At 41.2% G+C, this 16,118-nt stretch overlaps 2 long non-coding RNA genes across 4 annotated transcripts; both read left to right on the forward strand.

Annotated features, from left to right (window-relative positions):
- Nucleotides 1–452: 452 nt before the first annotated feature.
- On the forward strand, nucleotides 453–15,408 carry LOC149918050 (uncharacterized). 3 transcript variants are annotated; one of them, XR_016466325.1, is made up of 3 exons: nucleotides 453–527; nucleotides 13,117–13,226; nucleotides 14,979–15,408. It is a non-coding gene; the product is annotated as an uncharacterized LOC149918050 (long non-coding RNA). The 3 variants fall into 3 exon arrangements; XR_016466324.1 differs by lacking the exon at nucleotides 453–527 and adding an exon at nucleotides 689–1,041; XR_016466323.1 differs by lacking the exon at nucleotides 453–527 and adding an exon at nucleotides 12,083–12,282.
- Nucleotides 1,679–8,121, forward strand: LOC149918051 (uncharacterized). Its single transcript, XR_016466322.1, has 4 exons — nucleotides 1,679–1,803; nucleotides 2,361–2,413; nucleotides 7,322–7,413; nucleotides 7,942–8,121. It is a non-coding gene; the product is annotated as an uncharacterized LOC149918051 (long non-coding RNA).
- Nucleotides 15,409–16,118: the final 710 nt, after the last annotated feature.

Here is a 16,118-nt window from a genome sequence, read left to right on the forward strand (position 1 = left end):
AAGAAATCCACATGAATCGGGACTTATGCGTGGGTCTTTTGGCTAAAATCCTAGTCTCACTTCTTAAAATGTGGGCATCCTTTGAAGTGTTTGCATCGTTGCACACTCACGCATGGAGATGTCCTTGTCTTTCATTAATTGGACACGACTGTGTTTTGTGACCAAGCCTGGGACAACAGAAATTCGAGCCTGTTCCTAGTTCTAGTATCAACAGCCTTGTATTTTGTGTGATATTTACTGGCAGTTCTGCAACTTGATGAGAGTTAGAGGCCTGTCTTAAGGAGGTGTGTTAGCAATGGTATATAGCATCAGTTCTGATGTATGCCTGCATCATAATATTTCTGGGGAGATGAATGTTGATAGCAATGGGTGTTGACTTAATCATAGAATCATGGAATGGCTTGGAAGGGACCTCAAAGATTGTTAAGTTCCAACCCCGTTGCCACAGGCAGGGCTGCCAGACAATGGATCAAGTACCAGACCAGGCTGCCTAGGGCTCCACCCAACCTGGTCTGGAGCATCTCCAGGTATGGGGCACCCACAGTCTCTCTGCACAGCCTGTTCCAGCACCTCACTGCTCTCAGTGAAAAACTCCCACCTGATATCCAATTTAATTTTTCCCTCCTTTAGCTTAAAACCATTCCCCCTTGTCCTGTCACTATCTACTCTTGTACAAAGTTGATTTCCCTCATGTTTATAAACTCCCTTTCAATACTGGGAGGCTGCATTGAGCTAGTTCAGAATTGGGGATTGTGTGCATCCACAAATGCTGCCACGTGCAAGCGGCCCCTTGGGAGCTGGGGGACTTGCCAAGAATTAGTGACTTAATTACCTCAGCAGCTGCTATGTGAAGAGGAAATTATTTTTCAAATGACTTTCCTAGGACTGTGTTCTCAGACATTTACGTGCAGCTGCACTCAGGGCGCGCAAGGTACGTGTAAATAATCCCAGTCCCACGCAGGGTGTCCTGACGTCCCAGTGAATACGGGCCATTGTTGCGTTTTGGAAGGGAATAAACAAGGAGGTGGTTGGACAGGCTTGGTAAATATTCGCTCGGTAATGGTTTGGGAAGGCCTTTAAACGTGGGTTCAGACCCTGCTGTGCCGCCAGGCGGCGGGCCTGCAGCAGGCGGCGGTGAGTTTGCTGCTTCCGAAGCGGGGCTGCGAGCACAGCTCAGCTCCACTGCCCGACCGAGAGCAGCACCAGCTAGCAGCTATTTCAAGTGAAAAGAATAAGATTTTCAGATATCTTCCCGTGTAAAATATACCATCTCTTTTTTTTTTTTTTTCTTTATTCCCTCGGCGTCAGCTAGAAAAAAAGCAGAAAGCAAGAAAGGCGTAAAGCCTGCCTTTGAAAGTTCACAGAACCCGATTCTGTGGCTCTTCTCCACGCTGAGCAACATTGTGACATATCTACAGAATCGACCTGAATTGAACAGAATCCGTGCAATTTCCATTCAATATTTCCAGTTTTTAATGTGCACAGCTGCGTTGAGCACATCTGATCCTTGATAGAAATGCCTATACAATGATTGTTCTTTTACATATATGTATTTAATTCTCATCAGAAGCTAGACGCATTCACATGAAGAGAACTTAAAGCATGGGATCTGTTTTCGTTTCATTTGCATTCTGTCCTGGGGTGAGTTATTCTGTGGCATTTGCATTCAGCAGGAGATGCTTACAGTTGCTGCTGGATTTTTTTCTGTTTGAAACTGGAGCCGGCCAGCGGAATTACCACTGAGTCACTGCAAGCAGAGATGGAAAAGCCCAATTAGATCATCCAGCCCTTCTCCTTCCTGGTGTAAGATTATTGTGTACCAAATACTTCAGTGCTTTTTCCAGTGTAGTTTTAAATGTCCCCAGGGATGTGCCTTGTGTCTCTTCCTTCAGGCAAATATTCCGTAACCTTCTGCTCTTCGCTATTAGAAATCTTTTCCTGAGATTTGACCTAAATTTCTCCTTTCTTAAGTACATTCCATTTGCTGAAGATTTATTACCTTGAACCATTCTAAGTAATTCCAGTCAGTCTTTGATATTGACATCCCTAACAAGCTGTGTTCTTTGTCCCTTAATCAGAACAGCTCTCCATGCTTAGTCTGTCTTACAGCCTTATGGCACCACTTCTTTAGCCTATAGGCTAGTAGGGGCTTTTTTTTTTTATATGCATTGCACTTCCATCTTATGTTAGTTTTCTTCAGGATGTCTTCATATGACAGTGACTTTTTCATAATTCATGAAAAACTGAAAATTTCAGTTTTTCTCTGGAAGAAAATGGTAAAAATGCAGTCATTGGGCAACTACTGTTATTATCTTCTGAGGATGTACAGATAGAAATAAAAGATTATCTCTAATTACCAGGCCTGCCAATTTAGCCAGAAACGGTCTCCTGCATCATACATTCAGATTTCAGGGTAAGTTAATAATGGCTCATGATGCAAAAAGAGTGTAAAAAAAACTTTCCTATTCTGCTATGCCAAATCTATGATAGCTGTTTTACTTCACTGAGAGCAAAAACTAGCAGAGGAAAATAGTTAGCCAAGACCAAATTCTCAGTGGCTGAATGTTGAGCAGTTCTGTAGAGTTTGAAGGGAGCAAAAAAATCATTCTTTCAAGTGGAAATCTTTATCATAATCACCATGGGGACAATTTGCAGGAAGGGGAGTGGAGAGACAAGAGATGGGGGAGTTCTGAAGGTTGCAAAGTTCTTTTAAGACTTTTATCACTCCCATCAGCCTTTACCAGCTTTTAATTATCAGGTTTTTGGTGGAAAGGGTAAGAGGCCCCAAGCCTACAATTGCATTTCCCTTTCATGAAGGTTGAATTTAGCAATCAAATTGCATTTGTTGAAATAAGATACTTGTTAGTTTTCCAAATTCTGACAACACTGTTGACAATTATTGCTAGACTGTCTGGAGAGACTTGCTGGTACATGTGTAAATCTTGATAGAAATTTACCTTTTGTTCCTTTGCTAAAAATAAGAAACTCCCTAGTTCGTATCACATATGCAGGGGAAAAAAAAAAAGAAAAAAAAAAAGATTTTACTGTTTTCATGAAAGGCGTGAGACTCAAATTGCAATACAAGAAATTCCATTTAAATGCTTTTTTTTAAGAAGGCTTTTTTGTTGTGAAGCTTGGAAAAAAATTGGAATTTCCATCATAGAATCACAGAATGGCTTGGGATGGAAGGGACCCCAAGGATCATCAAGTTCCAATCCCTGCCACAGGTAGGGCCACCAATCTCCTGATACTAGACCAGGTTGCCCAGGGCCCCATCCAACCTGGTACTGAACACCTCCAGGGATGGATCATCCACAGCTCTCCAGGCAGCCTCACCACTCTCTGTGAAGAACTTCCCCTTGACATCCAATCTAAGCCTTCCCTCCTTGAACTTAATGAGGTAGTGCAAAACAAAGAGGTGGACAGTCCTGCTGTATATGTTTATGCCTATACATCCTCTTTTGCTGCTTCACCATTTGCTTACTTTTCATGGACACAGTGCAAAAATTGCTGCCAAAGTGGCATTGTCCATGCGTGAGCTTTTCCCTGTGCCTTTCATAAACTGCATCAGCCTTCATGGCAGTAGGAGTTAGGCTCTTGTTCTGGGTCAGCACCTTTTCCTCCTGTTCTCTCTGGAGTATGCTTCCTTGCGTACATCTTTGCATACCTCAGGTGCTTAGGTTTGGATTTTACTTCTCGTTGCTGTGGAGTGTACATGTGCCTATCCTTGTGCTCTACTGTGGTGTGCATTTCTCTTTCCCCTGTTCTTTTTTCCTCTCCCAGTTGCTTTAACTTAGAATTGTACTTTTGCAGTCTGAGCTGGACTTCAGCTCTTTCAAAGCCCACTTGGTTGTTTTTCATGCCTTTTTCAGTGAACTGTTTTCCTACAACCACCCCCCTTTCCAGTCTTTTAGTGCTTTTCTTTTGTACTTTGTGTTAAATGAGACCTGAGGGTCTTTGACCTAAGTTGTATGGTAGCTGTAGCTAAGCCGTGTTCTTCCTTCTCACCGTCTCAACTGTTGGGGTTTGACCTGTTGAACGTTCTGCCCTCAGGAAGGCATGTCAGTAGTCAGCTTTTGCATTTCTTAGCCAAAAAGTGAATTTAAGCAAGACCTCAGGTCAGTTTATCTCAAGTAGATTTTTAAGTTTTCCTCATATTCTGGTTTGACAGAATTCCCTCTGGAGAAAGCCATCCTTGCTTTTACTACAGAGTCTATATGGGGGGATGTTTCATCAGGTTTCTGGAAGACACAAGGCTGTCTTTATTATCAGCTTGTTGTCATTCCCAAACTTCTTAATCCTTTTGCTGCACGTTTTAAACACTGAAGCTTAGGCACAGAGACACAAGTCCCCCAGAAATGTACCATGCACATGTGATATGAGAAGAGTTCTGTCTCCCTGGCTGAAAAATGACTGGTTCCCACTGCTTAAAGGTCACACCAGTTTCTGACCCCACACATTTTAATGGGATCTTGGACTGTATCACAGCACTCAACAAAACAGCCATCATTACTTACAGTGGAGTTTGCGCTGCTGGAGACTGAGCAGCACTATTGGCTGCCCTTTAGAGCATCTCTGTTCTGCTCCAGGCAGCCACCTGCTCTTCTACCATACGTTAGACCAGTGTGGAGAATTGAGGTGCATATATTATATTTGGTAAATGAGTCCTTTCAGTCCATGCTTTTTGCTTAGGGCCCTGACATACAGTTCCAAGGTTTTGGCTGCCACTTTGAAATCATGTGAACTGGAATATGTGTAACAGAGATAAGTATTTGAAGGAGGAAAGTTGATTTACCAGTAACTGAACTCTTTGAGAACATTTTTCCCTTGTACATTCTCCAACAGCAAAGATAGTTTAATGTTTACCACTCCTTTTTCTTTCCATCTACTCATCTCTTCTCATTCATTCCCTTTTTGCCACAATTTACCACCCTTTGGCTCCCTCTTTTGCCAGTGTTAATTGGATCAGCTGGAATGACATTAATGAAATGAATCAAGATAAACACACTTTTTTAACCTAACAAACAGAGCGGGCAAGACAAACAGAGGAGGGCAATTTCCTAAGCCTGTCTTAGTGCCAAAGCTAATATGCTAAGCTGTGGTTTGAGAAGCTGGGACGATGCAGAGCTCTTAACACCACGTTGATGCAGTAATAAGCAAAGAAATAGCAATGTGTGCACTGTGTAGGTAACGTTGGAAAAGTACAAAAGTACAGCATGAAAGCTAGAGTGTTTGAGGCATGCTTACACACATGGGGAAAGTGCGAACAGGTAACCTGATAGGATTCCCATACAGCTACATAACTTTACCGTGGCGCAAAAAGCAACCATCGTGACTTTGGCATGATGATTTCATGTACTGTTCTGGCTTTGCTACTCTACCCTGGAGGGAAAGAAAAATATTCTTGTCTAGTTTTTATGTTTCCAGAGTATGAAATCCATTCTGAGAATGTACTGTGCCCCTAAATCTCTTGGACATCACTTATGCTGCTTTTCATGCACTACTGTTAACCACAGTGCCTGGATGTGGCTGATCCAACACGCTACCCAAAAGCCCTGATCATATTGGAGAAGAGAAAGCTCCGGGGGGACCTCATTGTGGCCTTCAAATATTTGAAGGGAGCATACAAACAGGTGGGAAAGGCTGTATATGAGGGTGCATAGTGATAGGACAAGGGGGAATGGTTTTAAACTGAGACAGGGGAGGTTTAGGTTAGATGTTAGGAGGAAGTTTTTCACATAGAGGGTGGTGAAGCACTGGAACAGGTTGCCCAAGGAGGTTGTGGATGCCCCATCCCTGGAGGAATTCAAGGCCAGGCTGGATGTGGCTCTGGGCAGCCTGGTCTGCTGGTTGGTGGCCCTGCACATAGCAGGGGGGGTTGAAATTAGATGAGCATTGTGGTCCTTTTCAACCCAGGCCATTCTTTGATTCTATGATTCTATATATGCCATGGCTTTAGGGAGCCCTCTGTATTCTGCCATTGCAGAATTTACTGGTTGTGAACAGTGACACTCGTGATGGCCTCCTCAAAGCTCAGCTCTGCATCCTGTAGGAGGGAACGCTGGGTGATTTCATGTGGTGCACAATTCTTTCACATGAGTTCTCACTACCTGCCTAGCGAGGCTGAGGCTGTAGTTCTGTGCATCATAGAGAGGAAAGCTATCATTGTGCAATCATGAAGTAAGCATTAGAATGCAGGACTTGTTTGTCCCCAACTCTTTCATAGATTTTTCTGTTGTTTTGAGCAAAGTGTTCAATGCATCTGATATTGCTTTCCCTAGTTATAAATTCAGGTTCTAGCCTTATTTGGTATTAAGAGTTCATCTGTGTGCTGTGATCTTGGTGCTGTATAAGTGCAGAGCATTAATCTGGTGAGTGCACCACCTGTATATACCCCATATCCAACAGCCTCGAAGGCCTTCAGGCTTACTGGGTACTTCGATGGCTGGCAGCAAGGATTTCAGTCTTTAAAAAGATAACTGCACTGCAGATGAAACTCCCAGGAGCTACCGAGTAGCTCAGGAAGAGCCTAAACGTGGGGTTGTTGGCTGTACGGGTCACACAGCCTCACGGTGTGGCTCACAGCCCTGTCCCTGGGGTAGGAGCAGCAGTGCTGGTGGCATCCAGCAGGTCAGGCCGAGGGAGCAGCTGGGGCTGCAAGGAGGCTCTCTTCCCTCAAACAAACGGATTTAGTGGAGGAGTGAAGAAGGAGGGAGGCTGAAGCGCCCTATCTTTTTAGCATCTGCGGCTGCAGGAAAGGGGGGGATTGCTGCTCCCTCTTCGCTTTTCCTGCTGGAGTGTGGGAGCCTCCTTGGCGGTGTCCGCACAGCTGGTTGTAATTACGCACTGCAGCTTCAGAGGAAGTTGCTGGCTGCGGGGAGCGTGCAGTGCTTGGCTGCAGACCCACTGCTTTTATGGATACAATGGAGGTGGAGAGAGTAAAAGCAGTGGCACAGAGTGAAGGGGAGGGCGAGAGCCTAATAATCCTCCACTCGAGCCAGCTGCCTTGCTGGATCGTTACCTACTTGTGGAAGTCCCTTGGTAGATGTATAACACAAAACCCTTTAAAACTAGCTGGAAAACTATTTATTTATTATTTATTTTACTGCTCTACAAAAAGAAAAAAGAAAAAAAGTTTGGAGTGATTTACTTCTCTTGGGAAAAAAAAAAAGTTACATTGAACTGACATATTGCAATGACTATTTTTGGTGTTAGCATTTAAAATTATAGTGTTATAAATAAAGCTGCTCAAAATGCAGCTATTCTGATTCTTGCTGGGGTTCACGCAAGCATTTTTGCTGGTTTCTATCATCGGATTTAGCCCTCCATTCAACACTGATTCTGCTTTGAAGGCAAAGGATTCTGTGTTTTTAACTGCAAGTTAAGAAGTGTTTGCTGACTCCAGACCCTAAGGTATGTATTGCTCTCACATCTCATTGTCTCAGGATGCAACTGTTTCAGGCACACCAAAATTTTGTGTGAAGCTGGCCCTAGTCCTGGCTTTGCAACAAAACCCCAAATGAGGCAAGTTTTGTCTGGCGTTGGGCTTTGTTACAAAAGCTTTGGTTATAAATCTCAGGAAAAGAACATTTGTAATGGAAGTGGCCAGTGAATCCTAAATAGCAACAGAACGTGTTGCTATGAAATGTGTATACCTAGAGGGGAAAAAACAGATCCCACTCTTGATAGAAAAGCAGCGGCTTACTCAGAGCTATTCTCAGATGTCAGAGTCAGTCATCAGCTCCCTGGCCTGTGGTTGCATCCTTCTACACTTTGCCCCTGCAGGCAGCCGTGATTTATGTCTTTAGCAGCCAAAGTGAATAAAAGAGGAAAAAATGTAAAGGTGGGCAAGATTATCTGCTGTGCCAGATCATACTTGAGGCTGCATCTGAACTCAGACCAGTCATCTTTTTTTTCTTTTTTTTTTTTTCTGTTTCCCAGATGTAGACATTTCTTGGGGCCACCCATCTGAAAGCTCTTACTTCACGAAGTGTCCGATTCTTTCAGGTGCTGCATCACCTGCATCACATCAGCAGTTCTCAATTTCTGCGACAGATTTCTGCTGTTCTTCATACCTCATACTTCAGGAGAGTGTTGCATGTGGTGAGGCAGTTACATGGAGGTAACGAGGCAGGGTTGAGCTGCAGCAGTAAATGTATTCATATGTCCTTTTCTGCTATTTTGTGCATTTTCCTGTACCGGTTTTCTGTGTTTGTGTTGTTTGGCTGTTGCAGAAAAAGATCAGATAATTCAACAAGGCAGTAGAAAATGCCAATGGAAAAGAATCTACAAAGATTTACTTGTATATATTTCTCCCAACACATCGCAGTGTAAGATGCGTAGTAGAGACAGGATAGATGAAGGCATTGGATGCTTTGGTGGTCCCGATAATACTGAGACTAGCTGTAACTGGTGAAAGTAAGAGCAGCCACTGTGGAGATATTTTTATGCATTCATCTGATCAAAAGGGTATGGGGCATCTTCTTTTTTTCCATAGTTTATTATCAGTTTTCATGGATGGTTTCCCCAAGCCCAATTATGAGGTTGAAGAAAACAGATTCTTTAAGGTTTCTTGCTAGTTTTTGAAGAGCTTGAAGTTTTAACCTAAGTAATGATTACCATAAAAGGGCTGTTTTTTTCTGCAGCCTGACGTTCTGGTAGCTTGACTAAAAACAAGGACTGCTGTGCAGTTATTACCTTGAGCTGGTGACTGTTCAGTTACAAAGTTAAGGAGTTGCTTGTGAGGAAGTACCTGTACCTATGAAAAAGGTTCCACTACTCCAGTTTCTTCCTACAGACCCTCATGATTGCCTTGAATTGTTCTTTTTCAACAGCTGTAAGTAGTTATGATGCTAAAGGTATTGTGAACATTTCTTTAAAGATTTGCACAACAATCCATCTCTTAAGGGTCCTGTACTGTATGAGCATCTTTAAGTATTCCACCATCAAGCAAACATGTAAAACTATGTATCATGGTATTTCTAGCTGACGGTTGTTGCATATCTTCCTGCTTATAATGCATTTAGGGACCCTTGCTGAGGCAAGTGGGGAGGTATGAGTAGAACTGAGTTTAAGGGGTCTGCGATCAGGAGGTAGATTGAGCCCCAGCAGTGCCTAGACACTGTGATGTCTTTTCCCACTTTCTTTCACTTGTAGAATAAATACTTAGGAATGAGTATACTTTGATGGACAATATTTGGGAAGATGTACTGCTGATGGACAAAAGTCTACTTGTTTACTTGGTTAAAACATATATCTTTTATCTGCATATAAACACAAAATAACTTTGGAGCTTTCAGTAGAATTACTCCAGAGGAGCCTTGCTCTAAAGCCTGTCACATCCCTAGACACTTCTTAAGGCTGTCCTAGATCTTGTCTCCTAACCAGACCAAGAACGTGCTGCCATTCCATCTGACCACACATTAGGTTTCTGTGGTCAGAAGCCCATGGAAGTAAAAGGCTGACCTCAGCATGGAGTAAAGATACAGTCAAGACCTAGGATCCCAGAAGTACTCAAACATCTCCTAGTTTATGTATAGGCAAGGTCCCCCGTGCAGATGGCAGGCAAAGAGAGGAAATCTGTAGGTCATAAATCTGTACTTAACTGAATAAATAGCCTGACTGTTGGAGATTTTAAAACAAACAAACAAAAAAAAAATGCCAACAGCTGTATCTTCAGATTAGAGAAGCAAGCACTGTTTTATGGGATGTGCATAAGTAAGCAAGGTGCCTTTGGGTACTTGGCTTGGGCATACAGTGTTACTGACCATTTGATCCAGAGATGTCACCTGCTTGGTGTGGTTTTTCACCAAGAAATTACTTCTAATAACATTTCCCAAACAGTAATAATGCCAATAGTACGTATTTCTTAGCTGATATCTTGAAAGAAATTAACACAAAATTTCCATTCTTGAGTTACTGAAGTCACTGAGTTATTAAAGCACAGAAAAATACCTGAAACTGAAACTAGAAAAGTGAGATTTTTTCACACTTAAAAAAAAAAAATAATAATCTCATGAACAGAACCTTTCATAACAAAACACTCTCACAGCTTTTAAAACTGTAAAAGAAAAAAAAAGAGGAAAAGAAAGGGAATTTTACTGTAACTGGAAGCAAAGGCAGATTTTTAAGTGTAAGGAATAAGTATGGATGCTGACGGCAGTTTATAATGTCTGAGGATGAGTTTTTGTCTAGGCATAAATAGCTGAAGATGCAGGAGAAATCCTCTTAATGGGAGGAGAAGTAATGCTGGAGAAACGGTCTGAATTTATTTCATGCAATACTTTTTTAATAACAGTGTCTATTAAAGACACCTGCTGAAAGTCTGTAATGCTGGTTTATTAGGGAGAAAAAATAACAAAGTTCTTTAGCAATCCTGTCTTCGGTTCAATATTATGGACTGTTAAAAGGGGGTTTATGTGTGCAACGTTATTAACTGAGATTCTGCTCAAATTGAAGTCAGGCCCGTAAACCTTGCTTTCTAAAAGACCTTGCTAGGTTTCTAAAAAGAAGAATTTAAAACTGAACAAGAGAATTAGAATATTTAGGATATTTTAAAGACAATCAATCATGGTAGATATATATTTCCAAACAGTTGTACTCTCTCTTATCACACGTGACTTCTTTCTAGTGATGTTAAAGTGATGCAACAAAATGGACCAATATCCTGTACTAAGTCACTACTATTACTGGAGAGGAAAAGAAAATCTACCTCCAAAGTGACCAAAGTACAACTTGTAATAATAAAACACCCAATATTTTGTACTGGCTTTGTCAGGGCTAGAAGATATGGGCTCAGTAACGAAAGAGATTGGGGCAGATGGCGATGGGGACAGAATCCCAAAGACTGTGACCTGGAAAAGAAATTCAAGTCTGAGTTTATAGTGAGCACGTTGTTGTCTAATTATGCTTAATACTGTAATTTGTTTAAACTTAAATTATAACAACGAAAATAAAACAATATAACACTGTGTTTTTATCACTTGAGTTTGGAGAGGCCTCATCTTTTCCGTGCCTGTAGCCCTGATGATTCTTTTGGCAGCTCTGCTGGCGATAAGGGGAATAACTCACCGCTGTCAGAGGAGCTGGCTGTTTCATCACTGACATGAGAGCCCAGCGTAACTCCACGGTGATGGCTGTCTAAATGACTTATGTAATTTCTTCATCTACTTTTTGATTGAAGAGTGATAACTCGGGCGATGAGTTATTTGGCATCAGCCTCAGAGACAATCTGTTTTCCTTAAATAAATCCTGAGGCACCTTTCAGCCACCCAGTTTTAAAATAAGCCTGTAGTGGATCAGGTCTGATGTGCCTGGCAGATTTAGCCGAAGGATGAAGTTAGGATTTGCTGTCATTGTTTATTGTTTTGTCGTTAAGTGAGAGTTCTAGATGTAGTACTGAGGAAAATGAGAAGTGGGCCGAAAGGCAGTTTTTGTGTTACATAACAGGGGTATGGCAGGGCGTTTTGCCCCTGGTAGCAGAGCACTATTTTGCTCAAAAGCACACACCGTTGTCCAAGAACCAGAGAGGAAAATGCACACCAACACCAGCCTGGATCCTGGGATCCTGGGATAGCTTGGGATAGCCTGGGATGTGGGTAACATACCCAAGAGAAGGGAAAAGAATAATTAATTTTTCTTCTACAACTGAATACAAATCACAGTGCGAAGTATCTGTGTTGGGATTTAAATGTAGAGTGCCATTACATTACAAGGCAGGGAGTTGCTGCATGTTACATTTAGTATGCAATAGGTTGATATACGAGCCTGGCAGGATTTCAGGCAAGGTTTTGCTACTGATTTGTTGGGAACAGAAATGGTTTCCTTGCTGAAATCACAAAGATGGGAGCCTTGAGTAGAGTTTTATTTGCAGGGTTCCTAATGTAGCTGTGGAGCACTAAATATAACCTGAAGAGCTGCGGATGTGGCAGGTGTTTCAGGCTTCACCTTTGTTAATATCTGCTGTGCACGTGCTTTTTTTAAAGCAAGACCGATTCAATCTTACAGAAAGGGTTGAAGTTAATGTTTATGTTAAACTAATCAACTTCCCATGTTTCTCTTTTTCTACTCTTAGGCTCTTTAGTTTAGAAGAGCAGTTGGCGACAGGTATAAGCAAGTTTTACAGTACTTATGTTACATGCACAGGGCTCCAGTTAGGATCTACAACCCTTTGCAGCGGGTGTTATGCACAAGTACATGGGCATGTTTTCTTCTTGAAAGTGTGCACAATACAAGAAGCATCTTCATCAAGCTTGTGTCTTCATTTGGGTCACAAGAGCAAAGGTACTGTCTCTCTTCAATTCTGTTCACACTTTGAAATGACGGTGCATCATTGTACGGTTACTTTCAAATAGCTCTAACTATGCAAGGGTTAGTTTTTGCCAAAGGAAAAAAGGAATTGAATGATAATAGACTTCATATTGGAGGCTCAGCCTTGGATCTGAGAGCAGTCACCCAAAACAAGCGAGAAGAGAATTTTGACAAAGTGTTGTCATTCTTTCTTTTCTCTCACTTTATACTTATTCTTTTCTGTTTTTTTTTTTGTTGTTGTTGTTTTTTTTTTTTTTCCATTACATGTGCATGAACAGATTTTTATTGGTATTTTCCTTATAGTCTAGGAGTTGTTCCTTCATGGAAAAGAGGGAAGCATGACCTTCCTTACTGTCCAGAAACAGGTTGTTAGCTTTTTGATTCCGTGCAGCACAGCAGAATTCGTGGCAACAGGTGAAGCAGGACTGCAGCTTCACCCTTTCCCACATGCAGGGCATGCTTGAGATGGAAAGCAGCCTGCTGTACCCATATGAGCAGTACTGGGAGCACCTCCTGTGGGTGGGGAGACACCATGCATTCTGAGGAGTTCTCGAAGTAGAGGTCCATTGGTGTGCAGCCATCTCATTCATAGCACAGCGTCACTGAGTACTCATTTGCATTGTGCTCAAAGCAGATTCTGCCTTCTGATCCACTTTGGATTCTGCCCACGCGGGATTTGCACAAAGGTTCAAACTTTCAAATCCGATTTTGCTGTCTGTGATTCTGTTAAATTTATCGATGTTTGATAATTCAACCTGACAAAAACTCGCTTTAATTTTTTAATTCGTATTTATTCTTTCTCCGCAGCAAAATCTGCCAGTCAGGGCAAATTACATGAGTGATTCTGTGGAGGCTGAAGCAGGATCGCTGAACTCATTGTCATGCGTGGCTAAACAGAGAATTGAACCTTGTGAAAGGTTAGTGATTTTAGCTAATTTTTAAACTATTGCACAGGAGGTGATACAGCTGCTGTCAGTCTACCATAATCCTGTTCTCCGCTGGATGTGCCCTTGCAGAGGCACTGCTTTCTCTCAGTGATTAAGGGGAGACATTGCTTTCAGAGGTGCTGATTCAGCAGAGCAAAGAGTCAGTAAATTAGCAACGACTGTAAGGGAATTTTAAATATTGGTTAAGTATGAAACTTCTATTGTTACAGCATCTTGGAGATGAAATTCTAATTAAGTTACTCTACCAGGCAGTGTGGGAGAGATGACAGACACAATACAGAATAAGGGGGAAAGTGTATATCCAGGTTTTGGGTTCTCAGTGTCGCTGCTATAAGATGATGCTGAAGGACCATGAAAGAATAACCAAGTATAGCTGTATGCATTCTACCGGACTGTTTATTTAGTCACAAAGTGATAGACTCTTGATATGTAAATTAAAATTAAAAAAAAAAACTGTAATGAAAGAATGCTACATTCCTACATGCTATCACCTGCATGTCTTGAAAATACAAACTGTTTGGCTAGTGAGACAAGTAACTCTACCCTTAAACAGTGATCTGTCAGTGTGCTGAGCTAGAAGAAATATGCCAGTTACTGGGAAAAAAACAGTGGAGACTCAAGGATGGTGTAGATCACTATGCAAAGTGACCATACTCACAGGTCATCTTCCTGTGAACAAGACACACAAAAGTAAAACACTTTTTTTTCTAAGTTATTTATGGGTAACAATTTGATAGGAGAAATGTGAGTCAGCAAGTATAGATAGGTGAAGTGGGAAGGGAATGACTTGTACGTCTCATAGAACAAAGAAGAGGTCAGAAAACAAAAATCTGTGCACGTGATATTTTTCCATGTTATGCCATGGAAAAGTTAAAAATGCCATTATCATCTTCTATTTAGAGGTGTTTTTACTAGACTGTGTATTTATGCAAAGAGAGTGCTTTGGTATTGTTGCTCAGAAGTGCTAGATTTCTGTAGGCTATTTACCCCATAAATCATGGCAATACCAGGTTTTATGTCTGCATTACCTTACTTGATCAGAGTACCTTGCTGAGATAAGAAATGTAAACCAGGCTGAAGCAACTTAGAATTTACCTTAAAATATCGTATTGCATGAAAATTGTGCTGTTATATTGCTACAACACAAGTATTTGCTATGTATAGACAAAATATGGACAGAAAATGGGGATGTAAACACCCCACTTGAGCACATTTACTATCACAAAATCAACCGTAATTATAATAGCATGATTTGTAAGCAATACTTTCAATAGTCTGCAAAGTTACTAGTTCACCTGGAAGGTGAAGATGAATGTAGAGGTAGCAGAGTGAAATGAGGAATCATAGGCACTATCTTTTCTTTGTTACTTCATTGTTCCATCGCTCATATTTGCTCAACAATAATAATGCTTAGAAGGGTTTGAGAGCTGCAAGCATTGAATACTAGTTATCTTCAGTGTATGTTTCTGGCAAAATCTGAAACAAGATCAAGGAAGAACCAGAAGTTCTTCTGTAGTTGCTTCCTATTTTACCAGCTACACTTGTCATATATTTCAATTTGCACTGCTACATATAATGAATACATACATATATACATGGAGTTAAGTATATACAGGCTGAACTTTAAGGCTTGTCTTCAGGAATGGCTGCAACAGTCTTGGGTTCAATATTTTTGAAGAGCTGTAGAGGCCAAAAGATCCACCACTGTTGTATTCATTTCAGTATGATGAAACTTACCAGGAAGAAACAAAGAGTGACATCCAAGACATCTGTAGAGTGGTAATGAAGACTACAGAATACCAACCAGGAAGCACAGTGCTTGTGTGCATCATTTATTGGATGTTCCTGAGAGTAAACTGAAGCAATCATGGCTGATCAGCAATGAGAGGCTTTCAAAAAGAAGAGTCATTCTAAAACATGAAAACATACCGAAATGTTGAAAAGTTAAAGGATCATAAACACTGACAGGTGTAGTACTAAAGATATGATTAGGCAGAGCAGTTCAATATCCTTCTTCCCACACATAAGGAAGGAAAAACATTGTCAGTGAGTCTGCATATAAAAAGGGTATAAAATGAACCCTCAGGGAGGACAAAGTCACTGGAAGGAACTTGAACTCTCTGTATCTTTGTTCTCTGTGGAATAAATTGGGGAAATTCTCCCACTGGGGCCCTTTTCAGGCATTCAGGGAACTCCACAGAGTATTATTCGTGAATTGTATCTGAAAAAAGTAATAATACAAAAGAGATGACTCTCTAGGATTTGAAGAATTCATCAAGAGTTCTAGGAGAACTCAGGGATGAAATATGTAATGGCAGCATGTAACCTGTCACTTCGTTGTTCCTCTGTGTGAAAATCAGAAGGTGTCAAATGGGATGTCAATCATGAAGAAAGGCTCCAGGGGCACCCAGCAAAATAAAATTAGACATCTGTTCTGGATGAACAAGTAGATATTGTAATAAGCAACCAAATTAATATCTACCTGAATTAATAAGATCTAATTAGTGAGAGTTAACAAAGAACTTGGACTTGTTTGAAGAAGTCATTGACATGTAGATGAAAACCATCTAACTGATGCAGTCAACCTGGATTTCCAAAAGACTTTTGACAGAACTTATCAAAGTGTTTCAGGAAAACCAAGCAACATAAGACTGTTGCTGGCATAAGAAGGCCTTGAAACATGATTTGAAAGACTTGAACTCTACATAGATAGTCACTAGATTTAAGTGCACTTTCATTTTTACATAGGAAGATCAATAGTGAAATGCCATATAATGGCTTTGTTGGGACCTGTACCATGGTAGTCTTAAAGTATAGACTCATAAGATAGTCTAGGTTGGAAGGGACCTAAAACACTATCTA

The sequence above is a fragment of the Phasianus colchicus genome, chromosome 4 (assembly GCF_987193195.1).
Source record: "Phasianus colchicus chromosome 4, bPhaCol1.hap1.1, whole genome shotgun sequence".
In the NCBI taxonomy this organism is placed as follows: domain Eukaryota; kingdom Metazoa; phylum Chordata; class Aves; order Galliformes; family Phasianidae; genus Phasianus; species Phasianus colchicus.